This window comes from Coturnix japonica, chromosome 14 (assembly GCF_054131305.1).
Source record: "Coturnix japonica strain WE chromosome 14, WE-NBRP24, whole genome shotgun sequence".
Lineage (NCBI taxonomy): Eukaryota > Metazoa > Chordata > Aves > Galliformes > Phasianidae > Coturnix > Coturnix japonica.
The window spans coordinates 694,733-710,437 of record NC_140676.1 but is presented as its reverse complement, the minus strand read 5'-3'; the positions used below and the strand labels follow the sequence as shown (position 1 = coordinate 710,437).

At 49.9% G+C, this 15,705-nt stretch overlaps 1 protein-coding gene across 2 annotated transcripts in view; it reads right to left on the bottom strand.

Moving 5' to 3' along the window:
• The window catches only part of UACA (uveal autoantigen with coiled-coil domains and ankyrin repeats), a 68,019-nt gene that overhangs the window by 27,723 nt on the left and 24,591 nt on the right, over positions 1–15,705 (bottom strand). The window lies entirely within an intron of this gene.

Genomic DNA, 15,705 nt, shown 5'->3' with positions numbered 1-15,705 from the left:
AAACCAGAAAAAATGGGAAAAAGGCAGCGAGCTTTTCCCTCAGCCCCCCACGGCTCCGAGCCACTGGCAGCCAGAAGGCGGCAGTTTGGGCAGGTGAGGATTTCTGTGCCCAGAACCAAACTCCAAAGAAACCCCAAGGAATTCCCACCAGCTTTCCTAGGGCAGACACGTCGCCTCCCTCTGTCCCCAACACTGCCTTAGGAGCAGCACCTTGCATGCTGGGGAACACATGGATGATTGCTCAGCTATGGGGAGCTCAGAACCAGGACTCGTGCTTTTGGGCCCCTGCTGGGGTTCCCTTCCAGCACACAGACACGGCTGCTCACACTGAGCCGTGCAGGAAACCTCTCTGGGGCTTCTGTGCCCCCAAAAGGAACGTGTGGCCCAGCCTCAGAGGGTCCCCAAGCTCAGTACATGGCTGGGCTGCAGAGACAACGTGACAGCAGCAATTCACCCATGGGTGCATCCCATGCCTTCCCCACTGTGTGAGCACTTTGCAAACGCTCCCAGCCAGGGCGGGCACCCGCTGCCTTGCAGGAAATGCAAAGAGGGATTTGCATATGTGGCTGAAGCTGCTGGGAGCAGAGCTGCTATTTTGCACCGGGCAATGAGAGGGGCCATCCAAGCAAGAAGGGCCCAGCTGCAATTAGACAGACAATTTTCTGTCGTGTTTTTGTTGGGAGCATTTCACATGCCGAGAGTCTCAAGAGGCAGAATTCATGCCTGCGAGGTTTTGCTTCTCAGCCCATCCCTTTGTGTGATACTTAGTTTAAGCAGTATCTGAAGGAATCAGTCTCTCTTATTATCAAAGCCACAAGCCATCTGGTTCCACTTTCCTAGGGAAAGGGAATAAGGGGAAATCTGGTTTCACTTGGGTTTTCCTTCCCTGGGTTATGGTTTGCTCTATGTTTAATGTTGTTACTGCAATATGATATTTGGGCAGTGGGTGGCCTGTTTCCCCCATTTGAAACTAATTTACAGCTTTGTCTGGCAAAACTGTTGCTTCCAATCAATTAGCACTGACACAGAAATTAAACCATCCCGGGGTCTTGACACATAAGGAAGCAGGTCCTGGTTTGCTGGAAGAAATCCCCTGTCTGGGGGGAGCTGGTGGCTCACCCTCCCTCTACGGCAGTTGGGATATTTATTATTAAAGATCCAGAGTGCATTCTTAAAAGAGATTTAATAGGCAACATTGAGCTCTACCACGGATGCTATTTTTGTTTTACAGCCGTGACCTCGTTAAGGAGATGGACAAATGAAGCCAAAAATGGAACATTAATAAATAGAGCCTGAATCCATCACAAACACCCACTGGCATCTCAATCGCTCCTTCTCCCAAAGCAGCTGAGGGCTCCCCAGCACTTCTCCCATCTCCCATCCCTGCCCCAAGCACGAACTCCCTGGGCACTGCACACCCGGCCTGTTCCAGACCATTTCCCACGGCTCTGGCTCAGTGCTACCCATGGACATCACAAGGGGATCCAGCAGCAGGGAGCTCAGGGTGCCAGCTGTCCCCCAGCCCCATAAGACACTGGCACAAACAGTGAGACAGAACAGGAGGCAGATCAAAAGAAGGACCGATGCCATCATACGTCCTGGTGTGGAGCACAGATGACATTGCTACAAGATGAGCAGCTCTGCACAGGGGGAAAGAGACAGGAGCTTGTAGAGGATGGGAGAAATTAAACCAAGCCCTGGATGCTGATGGCCAAATGATGGGCATCATGGGGCACAGCGCCAACAGTGCCTGCCCCAAGAGCCCTTGGGATGCAACCAGGACGGTACCTACAGGTTACACATCCCAGGGCCAGAGAACATTTTGTGTCAAGAGTGCTGGGCCAGGGCCCAAGCTTGGCTGGAGCCTGCACTTGGAAAGCTTTGCTTGCTTCAAAGGCAGCAATCACAGCAAAGGAGTGTTTTGGCTCTAGAGATGGAGGATGCAGATTTCCTGGAGAAGAAAGGCTGCCCTCAGACAGGGGAGGCTCCACCACAGCACAGGGCACCCCGAGGAGCAGAGCAGGCAGGGCAAGCACCTGGGGATGCACCGGTTTGCAGGGAGATAGCCCAAGGCCCTGGGCTGCACACACCAAAGGGCAGGGCTGGAATTAGCCACAGAACAGTGGCAGGGTGCTGGTGACACTGGGCAGGCTCACTTGCTCATGTCGCTCACCTTCACTCTCTGCTTGTGTTCATACAGCTCCTTGCACAGTGCCGTGGCAGGGCATCTGTGCAGAACCTGGACTGTCCCCCCAGCAATCACAGAGGGTCAATCCCTGCAGCTCACAGCCCGGCCAGGCTGCCTTCCTGCTGCCACCTGGCACCCACCACCGCTGTGCACCATCAGTGCAGTGCAAGAAGGGCAGCTCGGCCCTAAGGGCTCTGCTGAACATCAGCCTGGACCTGAGCCCTTCCGACCTCTCAGCTTTCCCTGCACGCAGGCCAGAGCATGAGCTACACACCACTGCTTTGAGACGCTGCCATTTGGCACCGGCCCTGCACAGACAACTCCTGCAAGAGCTCAGCAGCAGCATCTCCCTCCTCAGCCCCAGCAGCTGCTACAGTCTGGGGTTTCTAAACCTTCCTTGAACACCCGGACCCTCAGCAGTGCTGCAGAAGTGCACATTGTTTAAAACAAACCAGAACAAAACAGCCTAACCTCTCTCCCAACAGGAAGAAAAACATTTTTTAAAGTACTGAAGTTTTTACAGCTGGTAAGAGACAGCAGCGGGGAAGGCTGCAGGGCAGTCCCGTCAGCAAATTCCAGCCAAAGGAAAAGCACAGGAGAGAACCGAGCCAGATAGGAAAGAAAGATGAAGAGGACGAGATAAAAGAGAGAGCTGACAGTCCTGTGCCCGTGGAGGAGGGCAGCAGAGCCTCAGAGCTGGAGATGCCCCAGCCAGAGCTGTGAAAATTCCCTGGCTTTGAAGACCAGGTCTTCCTGGAGACACACAGCTCTAATCCACACTCCTGAGTAATTCTCTCTTTGGCAACACATCATACCCGCATTGATTCAAACCTCAGGGCAGCTGTACTGGCTTTAATCTAGGTTTTATTTTTGTAAACTACAGTTTCAAGGAGAACGCTCACAAAGTGGATCTGGGGATGGGTGGCAGGGAGCAGAGCCAGAATAGCTAATGTCTGCAGTGGAAACACTTGCGCTTCTTCAAGAACAGGGACCAAATGTGAAAAGCTTTGATCCTAAAAAGCTAACAGCCCTGTCAGGGAGAAAAGGGGTCAAGCTCTTCCACTTTTGCTGGGGCAGCTCCCTCTGCTGTCTTTGCTCACCAGCTGTTACTCAAAGACGCACGTCAGTTCCAGATGGGCCCGCAGCAGTATTTCATCAACATGTGGTCATTAGTCTCCTCTGTAAAGTTATCACCTAGGAAGAAATGAGTCTCCACAGAAACCAAACTTGAAAAGGAAAATGCCATCCCCGCTACCCCATTCGGCAACCAGCTGGGGAGCCCACAGGATGTAAATTACATCCACAGCCTATAGCAAAGCCAGACTCAGCCCCAGTCTCTTGAACCGCTCTCCCTTTCACATGCTGCCTGATCAGCGAGCAGTCAGCAGAGGAATTTGCACGGTGGGCACGCAGGGCATGGCAGGACAGCTGTCACCGAGCACGTTTTGATTAATAAGAACCAGGCCCACACGGGCTGGTTGGGTACTACCAGTGTCCAGCTCACCCAGAGCAGCAGCCATTGGGTCCCTGCTTCCTCCGAGCAGCCCCAGGCAGCATCAGGAAGAGCCTCTGGTCCTGGGGACACTGGAAGAGGTTTCATCCCTTTCAGAAGGAAAAAAACACGTGTCCTCTGACTGTACAGCCAATGAGACGGCGCTCATTGAGCACATCACTGCAGAGATAAGGGAAAGATGATTTCAGCTCTGTGACAGCCGCGAACCAAGGCAGAGGTACCGCTGTTCTGGACATCCTTGTTTTCTCAATGAAGCAATTTTGAGAGCCTGTCTGGCTGTTCTCAGCTGTAAGCCAAAGCAGCTGACGCTATTAACAGTGTTAAACGCTCTCAGATAGAGAGATGAAAATGTCATGGAGGATGTTCAGAACCAGGGGACACGCTCATACAAGAACAGAAACACCAGCCAGGATGGGTAGGCGAGCCAGCATACAATATCTTGCACAAAAGACAGATGGTGGACGCACATCTCCTTTCCAAGTCCTTGTCTGCACAGCTTTCTGCTTTCTGCTTCCTTGGCTTCCAGCAGCTTTTTTCTCTCCGAAGGGTTCAGGACCCGGCTGCAGCGCTGCAGCCGACAGCACAGGAAGATCATAAAGAATCTGCACAAAAAGTGGGGGCCTTTCCCCACCCAAGTCTTGTTTTTGACGCTTCTCCTGCCTCAAGGTAATATTCTCCACCACCTGAAGCAATAGGTTGCTGTAGCAGTTTTCCCCACACCACACGGCACAGTCGGTACACGTTTCCCTTCGATTTTTGCCAACTTCCCTGTATTATCTTCACATTACTTCTGTGCTGCTGAGCACAGCACTCCCTCCATCAGCGCCGGGCTCTGGCACCATCTGCAGGCAGCGGTGCCACCCGCAGCTCCTCCCCAGGGGTAGGAGCAGAGGTGCAATAGGGAGCAGAGGTGCAATAGGGAGCAGAAGGATCCCGAGCCTTTTTTTGTGTAAGCACAGAACAGCACACAACTGAGAACTCAGCGCCTGCGCCAAAGCGTGCTGCAAAATGCAGCGTAATTGCCTCTGCTATTAACAGAGAATCACTCCATTGAGCTCATTCAGGGAAGCCAAATAAAACTAATAAGAGCATATCTATATATGAAAAGGGCAGTGCGGTGCTCAGAGATGTCAGCAGAGAGCTATCACTCGGCATTATTCAACCCCCATTCCTATTACATTCAGTGTTTCACGAGCCTCTAGCTTGTCCATCCTCCCCAGCCCGTGGTAAGACACAGCGGTGCTGTTACCATTAGCACACAGATGGTAAGCTGAAGCAAAGAGGGATTTGGAGACCAAATCACTGCCTGCCCTCAGTACATCCCGAAAGCTGAGCATCTCTCCCAGCATCTCTGCTCCCCACACAGAGATCCTCTGCCACAGGAGAACCAGGGCTGAACGTTCAGCTCTTCCAGCATCAGGTAAGTGAATATGAACCCCAAACATCTGACAGCATGGGTTCTGTGCACACACACACCTCACAGCAGCGTTCAGAGGTGCTACAGACCAATGAAAGCTCAGCACAGTACAGACAAGGCAGGGCTGAAAGATGTCCATGAGGTTCAGCCAGTCCCAGAAGGAAAGAATGCATCACCTTCTCGAGCATGAAGTCCCCACACCAAGCCTTGTACAATCATTTTTTGTCCCAATATCACTCTAGCCTCACGTCTGAGCTGCAACTAAACAGGCCACATGTTTATACTTGGCTGACGATGACAGCTGGGGGGCTATCTGCCCTCTCTAAGCCTCTGCCCACAGCTGCACAGCCCACAGCCAAGCTCCAGGGCAGCACATTGCCACCAAGCCCCAGGCCCACTGCTGCCCTCCCACCCCAGTATAACCGAGGCTGAGCCCCCCCCCCCCCAGACAAAGCAGGGATGGGCTCTGCAGCACTGCTGGGAGCACACAGCCCTCCCTCCACCAGCTGCCTCCTCGCTCACACCAGCGCCTGGCTCAGCCCCTGCTGACAAGCCACTTATCAGCAGTTATCAGGTCTTGGCTGGAGGTAAGGGAGTTTATTTCCTATTCTTTGGAGAAGGAGTTAGCTGTGATAGTTACAGGGTAGGAATTGTGGTGAAAAGGAAGTGCTGGCATGGAGACAAAGAATTCAGGAGGTGGGGAGCGCTGGAAGGCCCGATTTGAGCAAGGAAATCAGGGCAGCACAGTGGTCAAATGCAGGGTATGGAGTCACAAGGCAGCGAGGCAGCCCCCAGGTTTGTACAGCTGATGGGAAGCCCAGCTCCCAGGCTCCGGGCCAAACCCACTGCAGAGGGCAGATTTGGATTACAGCAGCTCAAACAGGCAGCAGCTCCAGCTCACACAGCACAGTGGGTGGGAGCTGGCGAGGGGAATTCTTCACCTCTCTGCAGCATGGCAGCACTGCCTTATCTGCCAGCTCAGTGCCGGTTAAACAGCACCTCCCACAAGGCAAAAACAAACAAGCTGACATGCTTCTGAAGAGCTGTTGGCTCCGGTTTTATCGTGGAATGCACTGAAGGTTTAACCTTTCTACTTCTGCTTTTCTGAACACCTGTAAGCGTTCCCTCAAGAACCTATTCCTCATAGCTCAGTGCTGAGGAAATTCCACATCTGAGACCCGCGCCATCCTGCTCCGCTGGCCCAGGTCTCCTTCAGCAAAGCAAACGTTAGCAGCATTGAAGTCGTTACTCTGATGCTGCCTTACAAGAGGCAGAGCACAAGCAAGGAATGGAAAAAGCCTTCGCTGCTCACAGCATTGCCCCGGGAGGGTTTGGAAGTAACATCCACAGCACGATGAGAAATACCGTGGGGCTGCCATGTTTCCTTCCTGAAGGCTTTGCAAAATACACTTTTTCTGCTGCGAAAATCAAAGCCAGACTCAGCATCAAACGATTAAAGGTTAACTAAGACTTCAAACAAGCGCCGTGCAACGGGTCATTCTCCTACGGATTATGGAACACAAAGTAGCCCTCGGTATTAATATCTGCATTTAATTACAGCCGTGTCTGAAGGTGATGAGCAGAAAAATACAGGCTTTGTTACAGATGTGCATTTCACTCTGGAAATTCTTTGGAAAGAAAAATATTGCTGCACCTGTTAGGCACCAAATGCCAACCGTTTCTCAGCACTATGGGGCAAGCGGCCCAAGCTGAGGGTGAAATGAAGCTGGAGTTGTTTTAAAATAAGCAGAAGAGTCTGCTAAAATAGGGCGCTTTTTCATTCGATGGGAAACAAGGTCCGCTGGCTCAGGATGTGAGGATGCAAACACAAAGCAGGCTGGAAGAAAGCTCGGTGAAGTGTGTTGTGCTGCAGTCGGGCTTCTCCCACAGCTCCTCCAGAAACTTGGCCACTAGAAAATGAGCGACTGATACAGCGCAGGGGAAAGCAACATTCCTCCCCCTGGAAACCACCATCTGCTTCCAGACACATCCTCTTCACGCGCCTCTTCATCCCTCACTACAGCCTAATCACAGAAGCCTTTTTAATTAAAAGAGGTGGCTCAACGCATCTTTTTCCTATTGATCTGGAGTCAACAAGAAACCATAAACCAAGAAATTAAAATAATAATTTATAGCCTTTGGCCTGACTGCCTGTTAGCTCTGTTTGCCATATTGTACACAATGGTTTCCTGCCTCTGCCAGTATATAAACTCAATTCAAGAGCTCCAAAAAGGGAGAGAAGGGGAAAAAAAAAAGCAAGCCAAACCCCCCACACACAGCCCTATAAGGCTTCCTCTAGAAACCAGCTCTGGGGATGGTTTTCAGCTCACCCTTTGTCTGATCTGGGGCCAACCCTCGGTTCCAACCATAACAGAAAACAGTGAAGATGAAAGGCCAAACTCCATTTCTTTCCAACTTGAGCCAGGTGTACAGCTGGCACCAGCAGCCTCCAATGGTAACGTGTTCCAGTGAAGACATGTTAAAGCAATAAAAGGAAAATGAGTAACATGTGGCTAAAAACATCTATTCGTTTCACTTATTTTCTATAAATGAATTTTCCCAGGGCAGTGGTTGGGGGTTTCTTTAAACAGTGCTCAGTTCCACAGGCGTTACAGGGTTTCCAAGACAGTGTGATCCCTCTGAGAGGTTTGAAATGCCAACAAGTATGTCTCTTATAAACTAATAGGCTATTATTTACAATTGTGAGTGGCTCAAATAGCTGATTTAAAACCTTCAAATGACAAAAATTCCTCTGAGGCAAGATGCCAAAGTTGAGCAAACAATTTGTACGGTATGTTAAGTGTAGGGGGAAGCCATAGAGCTTGTAATGAAGTCGTGTCTTGTGTTTCCAATCAGAGGCAGGCAGGACGAAATGCATTATGGCAAGCTACTGAGTGCAACAACAAACCACGGGGGGTGGGGGAGGAGGAAGGGGGAAGCAAGGTTGGATTAAAATATAATTTCTGTGGCTTGTTGAACAACATGACGTAGCTAGTCCTTGGTATGCAGAGGTTGGGTGCTTGCAAAGAGCACAGAGCCATCTGCTGCTCATCAGATTCCAAAGCAATTACAGAATCTGTGTGTTTTGATTGTTTTTTGTGGCTTTTTCTCCCCCCCCATTTCTGCTGCCAGGTCTACACAGCAAAACCCACAAGCAACAGCATGAGAGAGAGCACTGAAATGGGGGCAACACTCAACTGACATTTCAGAGCAAGGTTCAAAGAGCAGCTGATGTGATGGAGCTAAATGGGAAAGCAGAGGAAGATCTCACAGTGCCCATCGCCCCCATCAGACTGTGTGAGGCTGCCCACAAGGGCTGTGGGTTTGAGGTTTGGTTTTGGGGAGGGGGGTTGTGGTAGGATTTCTGTTTTGAAATAGGAACACCAATTCCTCTAAGGACAACAGCTGTGCTTCCAGAAGGCAGCTGATGCCTTGCCCTGGGAACAAGCTGGGATGAAGGCAGGGTATGAGAGGAAGGTGCACAGAGCAAGCACTGAAGGCGCTGTACCAGCTTGCTTCCAGCACACATGGATCCTCCATGCATCAGCGTGGGATTGCTGAGATAACAAGGCAGGCTGTGAGGAGCACACCCCGAGGAGATGAAGCTGAGTCACTGCCAGAGCCCAGGGAGAGCATCACCACCCAGAGAGCTGCACGAGCAGAGAGGTATGCAGGCAGCAAGCACTGAGAACAACGTCTGTGTTGAAGGACAACAATGGTGTGAGACCACAGTAGTCCCAAAGCAGCCATAAGCCAGTCCAGAAGCAATGAACACCAACATCCAACCCCCCAGAGCCTGCCAATACAACAGGCACAGCAAGCAGGCCAGGAACCGCTCCTACAAACAGCCTCACAAGCTCCCCCCACATGGGGGCATTTCCCATGGGAGGTATTCAAGAGAAAACCGTGCACAGAGCAGGGCCAGGGAGGGTCCCCAGGTCTTAGAGAGCAGAGCTCAGGTCTCCAGCCCACAGCTCCTCCCAGTGCTCTGCAGGGATTGGGGGAGCCCAAAGCCCAGGCTGGGGGAGCACATCTGAGTGTGTACAACTCAGCCATCAAAGACATGCCAAACATCCACAGCCATGAGCAACCCCAAAGGTTCCTTGTTGGCCTCAGCAGCTCTACTTCTGCTATGTCACTGCATGGCTACCCTCTCTTTTTCCATGAAATCCAATCATATCTCATCCAAGGATAAGGCAAACTACCCTTGAATTAGGGGAAGACATCGCCAATATTTCTAATTATTCATAAGTCCTTTTTTTTCCCCCCTAAATTACTTATGGAAATTCTCATTTCACGTCTATGCATCTCTTCTGAAAGAATGCACCTCCCACATCCTCTCCAGCTCTTCAAGCCATGTAATAACATTTCCATAGCGAGCATCAGAGCGTTTGAGAGCAGTGCCCACACAAAGGCACAGAGAACCACTCCACACTCACCAGCTCCCCTGTACTGAGCCCGAGGATTCTACATTTAGCCCCAATAACTCTATATGGCCCAGCTTAAAGCCCTCTGTCTTACAGCCCAGCTTCAGACCATTTGTATGCTCCTATCTTCTCACCTATCCCCCTAGAGCACGTTCCCAGAATTACACCTATGAGTCACATACATGTTCTGCCCTGATGAGACAAGCCAGCTGGCAGAGTCCACATCCCTTCTGCAGCCCAAGCAAAACCCATCTGCAGCACTTTTAATCTCTCCCGGGCATCTCTATTTCAAGAGAAATTCCAGAGCACCCCAGTCAGATGGGAATACACCCGATAATGCTCACCCAGGAATGTGCTTTTGCATCGAGGCAGAGCCAGAATCCTCTTGCCAGATTTCCCTCCCTGGGACACTTGCTGCAGTTTACGGCTTGCTGTGTCAGTGCAGAGTATATGCTATCAATTAAGAAAGTCAGCTGGCGAAGAAGAACCCAGAGCCACAGGGCAGAACATCTTTGCCAGAGCCTACAGGCAGAAACTCAGTGAGTGCATTTCAATTAGATGTATTTGAAACTATTGGGAAAGAACACACCTTGCAGAGACAAATGCAATAAGCAGCTTGATGTGGCACACAAGATGCCTTACTTCTCCCCAGCAGCCCAGTGGTAACTGGCTGAATTAGCAGGTTTGCTAGCCAGGATCTCGAGCCCTTCGTGATTCTTTAGCTTGCCTAGAAAACATGAGCCATCCCCGCCTCCTCCTGGTCCCAGAAAGGATGCCAAGAGCCAGTTTCATTACTGCAGGGAAGTGCCATCAGAATAACCATGTGCCCAAGTGGGCTTTTGTCACATCCTCCAGAAGCTGCTCAACTCAGCAGTGCTTTTTTCACAAGCAGCAAAGTGGAAAAGCACAGCGCCAGACCTCCATGGCAGGAAACAGCTCTGAATCTCAGCCGGCCTTGAGAAGTGAGATTCTCCTCTTGAAAGAAAAGGAATAAAAGCTGCTGGCAACGCAACAGGGTCACTGAAGTCCTTCTTTTAGCAGTGCTTTAATGGAAGAGAATAGTTCACTTGGAAGGGACTTTCAAAGACCCCCTGAGCCCAACTGCCTGCCCTCCTCAGGGTGAACCAAAAGTTCAAGTACGTTATTGAGGGCATAGACCAAATGTTTCCCAAATGCTGGCAGGCACAGAGCACCACCCACCTCACCAGGAACCCGTCCCAGTGCTTGGCACCCTTTACAGCGAGGCAGTTTCTCCCGGTGCCCAGTCTGAACTTCCCCAGCACAGCTGAGCTGCTGCCACGTGTTCCACCAGGAGCAGAGCCCAGCACCCCCCTGTGCTCCCCTTCCTTGGATGCTGCAGACAGCAGAAAGGCCACTTCTCAGCCTTCCTTTCTCCAGACCAGAAGCCTGCTGTATGCATGCAGCTCAGATATGCTGATCCAGTATAAACTCCCAGTTCAAACAAATTCCAGAAGCACTGGCATGTTAACTTTGTCCTGTTAGGCTCCGTGCCCAATCAGGTAACCTCTGTCCTCAGCCTTGCCTTATCTGATTGCAGAGAAGAGGTTATGGCAGAGCAGGCACCATCTGTTACCCACAGCTGGCACAGGAACCACAGCTCCAGCCTGAGCTCAGGACTGCCAGTTCCAGCTCGTCTGACAAACACAATGACAGCATCACAGTGAGGTAGGCAAATTCATGCTGCCAGGTGATCTGATGGACCAGACACAGGTTGTTAATGATCACTAACTCAGTCAGAAATGCTTGGAACGCAGCCCACGGTGCAAAGCTATTGCTGCGAGTCCTGCCAACCCCAGGAGAACATCACCGCGATCGATGAACGGAGCAGCTCTGCCAGAGGATCAGCAGGCTAAGAGCAGGGTGAGATGCAAAAGGTGGGGAGATAAAGAGCAGATGAAAAGAGTCCTGACAAGAACAACCACCTCACAGGCTTCTTCTTCCAGGTTAGCAAAGGGCCAAGATGCTGCCAGAGCCCAGATCCTGGGTACAACCTATGCAGGAAAGTAACCTCAACACCCTCACTCTCATGGCTGTCTGAGCAGCCTAGCAGGGATTAAGAACAGACACCTCCTAAAACACCCCCACAGCACTGGGATGTTTTCTGTTTGTTTGTTTTCCTCCAAAGGTCAACTCAATTAGAACAAATACAAACATCCTTTTAAAGAAGCAGCCAGTCAGTGCCAGCACTTTCAAAGGCATGAGTACTTCAGAAGCAGATTGGTTTATTTGTTCCGTGTAATTTACTTTAAAATGCGTCCCTGGCTTCCCCATCAATTGCATTTGAGATATTGCAAAGGTGACCTGGGAAGTTTCTAAATCATGTGCTCGATAGGCAGCCACAAGCAAGGCTTCAGGCAGAGCTTACTGATGAGAATGGGGGCACGAGGGCTGTGCTGGTGTGTGTGGAGGGGGCTGTTGTTTCAGTAATCCCATCTCAGCTGTCCAAGGTCGTGTTTCTGGCAAGGACGACACCAAATGCCTGCACACAGCCTTGCCTGCGTGAGCTTCAGAGAAGCATCTATAAAGCAAAGCAAGAGAGCCATACGAGCTGAAGCTGGTGATCTGTTGAAGCACCGATAATTTTAAAGCTATAAATCACTCCTCCTTTATCCCCAGCAGAGTTCTTTGCTCAAGAACGGCTCAAGAGAATAAGCAGATTAAACACTCAGAAATTAATATGCAGCTAAGTGCTCCCACGCAATGTCACAGCCTCGTCCTCTCCCTCAGCCCCAGGCTGATGTGCAGTGACATCCCACAGCATTCCTCCATCAGCACCGAGCTATGGCACAGGGTGACACTTGGCATCGGTGCCCCAACACAGCCTTGGGATGGCATGTTGAGTGCAGCAAAGCATTGCTCACCCCTCCAGGAGGCCTGAGCTCACCTTCCCACCTCTCATCCACAGAGACAAGAGATTTCCAGATCTCTTTGGCCCATGGGGCATCACCCCCTCCTCTCAGCTCACTTTCTACCCTCACTCATGACAGATCTCCTGCCAGGATGCTGCACAGCTGCCCAGAGCTGTGCATTTCTGTACTGCTCCCCACATAAGCCTGAAGTGATAGGAACCCCATTACCCTTTAATCAGACTCCGCTCCTCCCGCTCCAACCTCCTGCAGGTTTTTGCTTTTTACCAAAGAACTCCCTTTATCACAGCTTGCCATTAGTTAAATGCCCCATTGATTTTCTTTATACTTTAGCAGCAGTAGGACGTGACAGACTCTTTAACAACCCAGGGCTCGATGAAGCTGCCGGGATAGGGTTGCCACATTTCTGCCTCAGATTTCTTGTACAAAAATATGCACGAGTGCCAGAGGTCCCATATTTTCTGAGTGCATCACGCCCACTGCTTCCATGTGTGGATGATAACACAGCACCTCCAGAGAGAGCCCAACAGCTTGAGAGTGTCAGACTTCAGAGCTGAGCTATGTACACATTCTTGTCATTTATTAGGATTTATGGGAATTTGACAACTGCGAGCTTCAGATCAGAGCAAGACGTGAGCAGCCCAAGATGCCTCAAACATGACAAGGTCAACTTTTTTTTTCCTAAGGCAGAAGAAAACAAACACATCATTTGAAAACTCCAGTCCCTACTGGAACTCCTATAGCTCCTGTAAGATCAGCACTATGCTCTGTGCCTTAAGTCTGTATTCCTGCAGCTAAACACTCCCTTGTTGAAAACCTTCAGGTTCCACTTGCATTCAGCAGCAATCCCTGCTCTTCCAGATCCCTGGTAGCTCTCCATCAGTATTCAGTTTGAGAGGGACTCCAGGAAAAGCAATCTGTTCACCTCACCTCCCATGGCAGAACGCAGGCACTGCTGCAAGGCGCTGCGGCTGAGCTGTGCCCTGCAGAACTGCAGCTCTATGCTCAGCCACGAGCAGCTCCAGGCACCCTGGCCTGCCAGACCTGCGCCTTGCCAAGTGCACTGAACAAGTCAGGCCCATTCGTTTTGAAGCTGTATTTAATGTGTCAGATACTGGCATTAGAAAGCACTATGCATGCATCATTTCAGCAGGTTCCCTGGAGCACAGGCAAGTATCCCAGAGTAATTTTCACCTTGTGTTTGAGATGTAAGAGGCAAGTGCATGCACTTCCCTTTTTCCTTTCTTGAAGGAAGTGAAAGACTTCAGCATTTCTTCCCATGTTACACTGTGAGATTCAGCTGGGAGTTTCCATGGTTTTCCAGCTTTACCACACAGCAGCAACTTTGCACCTTCCCCATCAGACAAGCTGATGCTGCATCTAACTCCAAAAGACATAGGATTCCAGCTTATTAAACACTACTCAACAGATCTCCATCTCTTCCAACCCAACCACCACCATCAACCTGCACCTCCACACATTTGTCTCAGCTGAGACTGCAGGAAGCAGTCAAAGAAGGGAACGCCTGGTGTCTTTTAATTCATTCTTGGGTTAAAATTAGAGCTTCTCCAAATGTGACAAAACTCACAGCAGTCCACCCCCAGCCAGCTGCCTCCTTGCTGTAGCTCTCAGACCTGGAGAAGAACATCCTCTATTCCAAGCCATGAACTGGCTCTTCAGTATCAACCCTCACCACCCACCCCACCACTTACGCATCCCTGCAATACCTCGTCAGCATCCTGCAGTGTCACCATTCCAAGTCAGGCCCATAGAACTCCATGGGGATTTCTTAAAAAAAAGCAAAGCAAAAAGCACAAGCAATCCTGTTTGTTGTTCTTGCTTACAGCAAGTACATCACTTGTAATCCCTTGGCTCCCCACAGGGACACACAGAGCAGCTCTTGCTCTTCCCCTGAAGCTCCAGCCTTTCCCATATTCTGAGAGGGGTTTCATTCCATCCACAACTGGACATCTTTCCCCCTCAGGGAAATCCTTATTTTTGAGGGAAAAAAAAATCCATTTCACTTCTCCCAAATCAATCCTCCATCCCCTCCTCCAGATGAAGCCAAACGCAGCCGCATGGTCAGAAGAACAGCATTTCTCATCGCAATCATTTTCTTTACAGGCTTTTTGAAGCCAACTGTGCAGGTGTTCCCACCACCAACGCCACACATTTCCTAAAGCTCAAGAGTTGTTCAAGCCTCCCATGGCCAGAACGCACTGCAACTTCACACCAGCCAGAAGTGTCCTCATACCCCCAAATAATTCCATCACCCAACACAAGGAACCTCCAACAGCCCTTCTGACTTTTGCATACGCTCTCTATATTATAATCTCCAGCTCGACACCCTGCAGTGAATTTTTTTAAGCCATCACCACCCCATTCTAAAAGCATATAAGCAAAAGAGAGCCAACACTTAATGAAGTGCAAAACTAATAATGAAACTACTCACTAAATGATAGAAATCATTTTCATGTCCAATTTTCCTTCACAGCGTATTCCTTTCCCATCATCCAAGATACTCTGTAAACACAGAAGTAAATACTCTTCACAGCAGAGTGCTGGCTTGAAAGCCAAGTCCAACAGCAAAGCTTCAATGGAATATGCTTTAAATGCTCGACATCTTTTTCACTTAATGCAAAATCCATCTGATCTAATAGCTGTGATTGAATTATGTGTGTGTTTTTCTTTTTAAAGTTAATTTTCTGAGCTGGCAGAGCAATACGCGCATTAGATTAAGAAGGCAGTAATCTCTACAAGCTTTCCAGGATTCAGACATATTTCCAAGTCAGCTACTCAGAAGTCATTTACCCACTTTAAAAAGGGCTGCTACGTAACAGCAACATTCTGCCAGCAATCAATTATAAGCTGCTTGTAACGCTGCCTTCCCGTTTCATGTAACAGATCGCTATCTCTCTCATCAAGTATCCCTCAAACCTCTTTAATGCATTTCATTTGCATCTGACATTTTTGTGACCTCTCATTTTCTCCCTTTCATTTATCAGCGATGTTTGCCCATGAACATGTAAAATGGAAAGCTGCCCGTGCTGCACAGGCGATACCTCATGCTTGATTATACCAAACACGTGGATTATCACAGCCATGGGAATTTTGCTGACAAGCAGACACAGCCTGGATTTTACGTTCACCTTCATGATTCAATTGAACCCAAAAAAATCTGCTACACAGCGTTGCCAAGAGATGCATTCATTCAGTTTGAGCCTACACGTTCGTACAGTATTTAAGTAATCCACACCTATTAAACCCCCAAA